The sequence below is a fragment of the Strix aluco genome, chromosome 24, assembly GCF_031877795.1.
Source record: "Strix aluco isolate bStrAlu1 chromosome 24, bStrAlu1.hap1, whole genome shotgun sequence".
NCBI lineage: Eukaryota > Metazoa > Chordata > Aves > Strigiformes > Strigidae > Strix > Strix aluco.
This window is the reverse complement of record NC_133954.1, coordinates 2,660,172-2,667,424: the sequence shown is the minus strand read 5'-3', so window position 1 is coordinate 2,667,424 and position 7,253 is coordinate 2,660,172. Positions and strand designations below refer to the sequence as shown.

Here is a 7,253-nt window from a genome sequence, read left to right as displayed (position 1 = left end):
ACGACGTCTTCTTTCACAGCTTGTGCTTTGCAATTAAACTTGATCATTCTCTGCATCACATCTGAGTGTTTCCTGTTAGCGATCATGGCTTATCACAGAATCACAGAGTCATCAAGGTTGGAAAAGACTTTGAAGATCATCCAGTAAAACCATTAACCTCACACTGACCGTTCTCAACTCCACCAGATCCCTAAGTGCTGGGTCAATCCGACTCTTCAACCCCTCCAGGGATGGGGACTCCACCACTGCCCTGGGCAGCCCATTCCAACGCCCAACAACCCCTTCTGGAAAGAAATCCTTCCTAAGAGACAGTCTGACCCTGCCCTGGCGCAACTTGAGGCCATTCCCTCTTGTCCTGGCGCTGGTTCCTTGGCTCAAGAGACTCATCCCCCCTCTCTGCACCCTCCTTTCAGGGAGTTGTAGAAGGCGATGAGGTCTCCCCTCAGCCTTCTCTTCTCCAGACTAAACAACCCCAGTTCCCTCAGCCACTCCTCGTACGACATGTTCTCCAGAACATGTGGAACTATGATTACTGGGGGATTTGTTTCTGAGGTATAGTTTGGTCCATCATGTGAAATTCACGCATTTTGTCTTCAGTGAGCAAAATATGTTTAGGGCAACTGTGAAATTCAGGCAGTGGAGAGACTATGGAGCCGACCATGAAGTCTCAACCAAAATCCTTGACTTTCCCTTCACCAACAGTCTGGAAAGAAAATGCCCAAGAAAAGCACTGTGGCAGAGTTGCTTCTCCTGGGATTCTCTGATACTCAAGAACTGCAGATATTCCACTTTATGTTTTTTCTGGGGATTTATCTGGCTGCTGTGGTGGGAAACTTTCTCATCATTGTCATCATAGCTGTCAGTAATCACCTTCACACCCCCATGTACTTCTTCTTGATGAATTTGTCTGTCTTAGACCTTTCAGCCATCTCTGTAACCCTCCCTAGATCCATGGCCAATTTTCTTGAATACCAGAGTCATCTTCTATCCCAGCTGTGCTGCCCAGGTCTTTTTCTTCCATGTCTTTGGTGCTGCTGATCTTGCTTTACTCACCGTCATGGCATATGACCATTATATTGCCATCTGCAAACCTCTTTACTACAAGATAATCATGAAGGGGTCTACTTGCATCCACATGGCAGCCAGTGCATGGCTCAGCTGCATCCCTTATTCTGCTCTCCTCACTGGGAGCATCTTTCATTTATCCTTCTGCAAGTTCAACATCATTAACCAGTTCTTTTATGAAGTTCCACAGCTTCTCAAGCTTTCCCGCTCTGATTCATACTTTAGTGTAGTTGGGGTTCTTACATTTAGTTTCCTTGTAGCCATTATCTGTTTTGCTTTTATAAGTATGTCCTATATTCAGATTTTCAGTGTGGTCTTGAGAATTCCTGTCAAGAAAAAACAGCAAAAAGCTTTTTCAACCTGCATCCCTCATCCAATCGTGGTCTCCGTGTTTGTTAGCACTGGTTCTTTTGCTTATCTTAAGCCTGTCTCCAAATCCTCATCAGCTCCAAATCCTCAACAGCTTCTCTTCTCTATTCTGTGCTGCCACCAGTGATAAATCCAGTCATCTACACCATGAGAAACAATGACATCAAAGCTGCCATGTGAAAATTAACTGACCACAGATTACTATGCAGAAATAAATGATCAGTCTTTCTTCATTAGACTTCCTCTGTGTTCTTGGTAATGAGCACTTCATTTTCCAGTAACAGACCCTTTATATCATTGGTATCAGAGGAGATTATTGACCTTTTTTTGGAGAAGATTTTTTAAAGAGTTGTTGTACAGGTAATTTTGACTTGCTGATGGCAGAAACTTTTGCAGAATGTTATATCAGTAATGGAACAAATCCTCAGTAATGCTCACAAACGTTTTACATATGCCTGCCTGCCTATGTCTCTATCTCACTTTCCCTCTGCTTTGTGTATGCATATGGAGCATAATTTATAATGGGGCTGTTATGGAAAAGGGACGTATCTCAGTGTGTGTGTGTGAGACACCATCCAAGAGGTCAGGACATTTATTTGCAAACATGATGAGAAACCCAGAGAGGTGTTCTGGTGGTGTCCATTTGGTTATGTCACCACTGGAATGTTTGTTGTTTCTTTATTATGACAGGTACATCAAGTACTACTGTGATGAGAGTGCAAGATGTGCATCTTTTTTATCATCACTTTAAATCTAAATAAATGACTGTTCATAAGATCTGCTCTGTAACTCACCCAAACAACCTAAATAATTGCACATCTTCTTTTCTCAAAGTAAATTTTTACTCTCTTCTATCTGCTCCCACTCTCACCCCCAAACCCACACAGAATGGAATCATTGTGACCTAATTCTGAGCAGCTGAATCATTTCCATTTGTTGGAAATCACAAAAGTTTTGTGAGTGAGTTTAAACACCAGATCTTACTTTTGCTTTCAGATCAGATAACCCTGTAAGAAGAAGTACTGTTTATTGCCTTTGACTATGCAGGGAGTGTGGAGGAGTGATTCAAGTGACTAAGCAGCTATGTTTTAAACTCTGCAGGGTGCTGTATTAGGCTTGCAGTTGCTGTTTCTGAAAAGCATGGTTCTCCTGTTGGCTTTCTGTTATGTCCTGCAGGTGCAGGAGTGACTTGACTCTACTCAGCCTTGGGGTGGCCTCACCTCATAGAATCATAGAAACATTTAGGTTGGAAAAGATCTTTAAGATCATCGAGTCCAACCGTTAATGTAGCACTGTCAAGTCCACCACTAAACCATGACCCTAGGCCCCATGTCTACACATCTTTCAAATGCCTCTTAGAAATGGTGATTCAACCACTTTGCTGGGCAGCCTGTTCCAGTGTTTGACAATTCTTTCAGTGAAGAAATTTTTCCTAATATCCAATCTAAACCTCCACTGGTGCAACTTGAGGCTATTTCCTCTTGTCCTATCTCTTCTTACTTGGGAAAAGAGACCAACACCCACCTTGGTATGACCTCCTTTCAGGTAGTTGTAGAGAGTGGTAAGGTCTCCCCTCAGCCTCCTTTTTTCCAGACTAAACAACGCCAGTTTCCTCAGCCGCTCCTCCTAAAAATTGTGCTCTAGACCCTTCATCAGCTTCGTTGCCCTTCTTTGGACATGCTTCAGCATCTCAATGTCTTTCTTGTAGTGAGGACCTGAAAACTGAACACAGTATTCAAGGTGTGGCCTCACCAGTGCCAAGGTCAGGGGGACCATCGCTTCCCTAGTCCTGCTGCCCACACTACTTCTGATACAAGAAACTCAAGTACTGTGTGAATCTTTGGGTTCCACAATATAAGAAGGATATACAAATCTTACAATATGTCCGTAGGAGGGCACAAAGATGATGAAGGGAAGAGAGGACAGTATTATGAGGAGCAGCTGGGGATACTAGGTTTGTTGAACTTAGAGAAGAGGTGGCTGGTGACCTCGTTGCTGTCTATAACTTCCTCATAAAGAGGAGCAGAGAGGTTAGTGGTGATCTTTTTTCTCTGGTGTCTGGGGATAGGATGTGAGGGAATGGCTTAAAGCTGCACCAGAGGAAGTTCAGATTCGATATTAGGAACAAGTTCTTCACTGAGAGGGTGTCCAAGCAGTGACACAAGTTCCCCAGGGAAGTGGTCATGTCCCCAAGCCTGTCAGTGTTTAAGAAGCACTTGGACAATGCTCTTAGATACATGGTTTAATTTTTAGGTTGCCCTGTGCAGAGTCAGCACTTGGACTCAATGATCCTTGTAGGTCCCTTCCAACTCAGGATATTCAATAATTCTATAATTCTATGACTAGTTTAGGTGCAAATATCTACCTTGCAGAAGACTGAAGTTAGCTGAAATGAACTGTACTTAGGCAATTCTAAAGACAGTTCCTGAGGTCTAATTTAGAATCAACAGAAGGAAACAGGAACTTCCAGAGTGTGGGGCATTTCATTCCAGTTCAGACATGTGAGATGTATTTCCCTCTTGAATGCCTGCTGCTTGCCTTTGTTACTGATTTGTTATTAATTTGAACTGATTTTAATGATTTTTGGTGATTTGGATTTAAATAAGGGAATATTTAGACTAACCATAGAACCAGTTATGCTGCTACAAAGTCCTTTGTAAAGTCCCAGGCTAAGGCCGTGTAGGCTGGTAATAATCATTAACCAGATTTCTATTCAAAGAATAAGACTCATGACCAGGTACTCTTGTTAGGCTGTTCAAGTAAGGACGGTTTATTGCCCTGTAGAACAGGTGTTCTAAAGGATACATTGTGAAAGGGCCTCAAAGCATGTTAAAATTGCAGTGTGAGCTGAAATCCTTGAGTCAAGGACATTGGAGGGTCTTTCTTTCGAGTCAGTGGTCCATGGTGGTCAGAAAAGCAGCCCCTGACTCATTTCAGGACTCAAGTGTGCGTGACCAGAAAGAGCTGGGAATAAGAAAATGAGTTATGGGAATTAACATATTTATGTATGAGAACTTGATTACTATGTATTACTGTATCCTATATAATCAGCATGTCACACGAGTTAGGTGTGCGTTGTTGGTGAGACAACTCCCCTGTGCACCCGGCCATTAATAAAGGAATCTCTGCTTATCTGCATCACATTGGTGTCGATAAGTTCTTTTATCCCCTTTGTTAACACCATTAACAAAAAAAGTAATTTCAGGATTCTGTCTCAGAAGTTCGTGTCTATGTTAGGTAAAGTGATAAGAGACTCATCTGCACACACAAAGAAGGCACAGAGAAACAGTATCAGAAGGAGTAACTTGATTAATAACCTCCCCTGGCTACTCCCAGGCCCATCACAGGAGAGCCACCAGCCCATCAAGGGTCCATCTCCAAAAACCCAGAAGAGCACAGAGGCACAATGACAGGCAGGGGAACTCAAACAGAACCTTGTCCAGGTTCCTCCCAGGTCTGTCCCAGAAGAGCCATCAGCCTCATTATCCAGGCATGAAACTCATCAAGATGAGTCACCAGGAGGAGCTCTCCAGATCACTTTTGCGACTAAGGGGGGGTGGTGCAAAGGTATGTGGGACACATTAAGGGAGAAGGACATCCCCTCCACAGGGGAAGAGCATTTTGGGATTAGACAGGATTTACTGTGGGATGTTTAGGGGAGGGATCAAAGGTGGGAAAAGGGGGGGATTTAGTGACTTGGGGAGCAACAAGTGTGGGAAGTAAATGCATAAGGGAATAAAAGGGTCCTTTCACAGGTAAGCAGTGGCTGTTTGCCTTGTACATTTGTCTGATCATGCCCTGCCCCTGATCACTGCAGCCTGTCTTGTTTCCTTCATAAAATCCACCTTCCACTATTTTACATTAAGAAACTCTTTATTCTGTGTGTACATGTGTGTACAGCAGTCTGTGGTGCCAGCAACCTGAAGTGTGGGTGTGTAAGTGACTCTTCACTAGTGAAGATAAAGCTGAACTAGCCAGGTGTCACCGCAGGAAGGTTTTGCTACAGGGCTGAAATCAGAGAAGTCTTCTCCTTCATTGGGACCACAGAAGGTTCATAGAATCATAGAATGGTTTGGGTTGGAAGGGACCTTGAAAGACCATCTGGTCCAACACTCCCTGCCATGGGCAGGGACATCTTTCACTAGGCCAGGTTGCTCAAAGCCCTGTCTAATGTGACCTTGAACACTTCCGATGATGGGGCATCCACAGCTTCTCTGGGCAACCTGTGCCAGTGTCTCACCACCTTCACTGTAAAAGATGTCTTCCTTATATCCAATTTAATCTACGCTCTTTCAGTTTAAAACTCTTGTCCCTTGTCCTGTTGCTACAGGCCCTGGAAAAAAGTTGCTCTCCATCTCTTTTATAAGCCGCCTTTTTTATACTGAATGGCTGACATAAGGTCTCCCTGGAGCATTCTTTTCTCCAGGCTGAACAACCTGAACTGTCTCAGCCTTTCTTCATAGAAGGAGTGTTCCAGCCCTTCAGATCATTTTTCTGGCCCTCTTCTGGACTGCTCTAACAGGTTCATGGGTTTGTTTTACTGGGGACCTCGAAGCTGTATGCAGTACTCGAGGTGGAGTTTCACGAGACTAGAGCTAGTGCAGACACCAATGATGTTATTATAGCAATAGCTATAAAAATTTTCTCCAGGAAATGGATTCAAGCCAGAGACAGGACTTGTGGTTCACCTGGTCTGTATAATATCATGGCTTACCTCTTGCCAAATATCAATCACAGGACATGGCTGCCATTCAAGAGCTCCCAAGGAACCAAAGAAGAACATTTGTGTAAGGCAGGCGCTAGCAGACATTCTCCTGCCCCTGTCAGGAGACTGGCCAGCATCCTAAGCAGTATGGTGGAGGCATAATCAGTCCCCAAGGACAACAGCATCCCTAGAAATAGTACATCAGTGCATAAAGGTGTTGATCAGTTGCAACCAGAGCAGGTATAAGGATGTTTGCACTCACAGTAACCTGGTAAATGACAACAAAAAACAGGAAAAGGAAATCTGTTGTTCAGAAAGATACTCCAGTGCAAGGAGGATAGGCTCCATGATATTGGGTTGATTTCTGCACTCTGTTTTTGATACCAGTCTTATCTCGGCAGTAAGAATGAACCAGAAATACTTTCAATTATCACCAAACATCTTTGCTTTTAATCTTGAATGTAGAACTCCTTCATTCCCTTGTGGTGTTTTTGCCATAGGCTGAACCAGGATTTTGGATGTGAAATGTGCATTGAGAGGAGGGAAGGAGTGTGATAGACAGTAAACTGTTTGTTCATCAAATTCCATAGAAGATACTGGGAGCTCGTGACATGTTATTCCATAAACTATGTAGGCCTAAGCTTAATCTTAACTATTACACTGTGTAACGACTAACAGACTGTAAGTGCTTATCTAAGTTGAAATGCTGAAGCAAGGACTCCTACTAGGCAAAAGACTGAAAAGAGGGAGAAAGGGGAGAAGGACAAAGGGGAGAACAAGAAAAAAAAAAAAAAAAAAAAGAGAGGGGTAGTGCTTATATTCTGTAAGATATAAACAAAAACTTTGTGAGCCACTCTCAGGAAAGCAGGAAATACGAGGAGTTGGTGACGCGAGGAAGACCCGGATGGAGCGACCCCCTAGCTGCAAAGTGCGCAGACGCAGAGTACACCTCTCAGAGAGACCCGATAACGGAAGGCGGAGGATATAAAAAAGACGGACCCTCGGGGAGTGATTGCGTGCCGTTAGTGAAGCAGGGACTCCCCGGCCGCCCAGCGCTGTTTTGCTTATTGCCGCTTGCTAAATAAACAATTTAAATTTAATTAGTCCTAACTTG

General features: G+C 43.7%; 1 pseudogene; it reads left to right on the top strand.

Moving 5' to 3' along the window:
* The first annotated feature begins 714 nt into the window (after nucleotides 1–714).
* On the top strand, nucleotides 715–1,653 carry LOC141933984 (olfactory receptor 14I1-like; annotated as a pseudogene).
* Nucleotides 1,654–7,253: the final 5,600 nt, after the last annotated feature.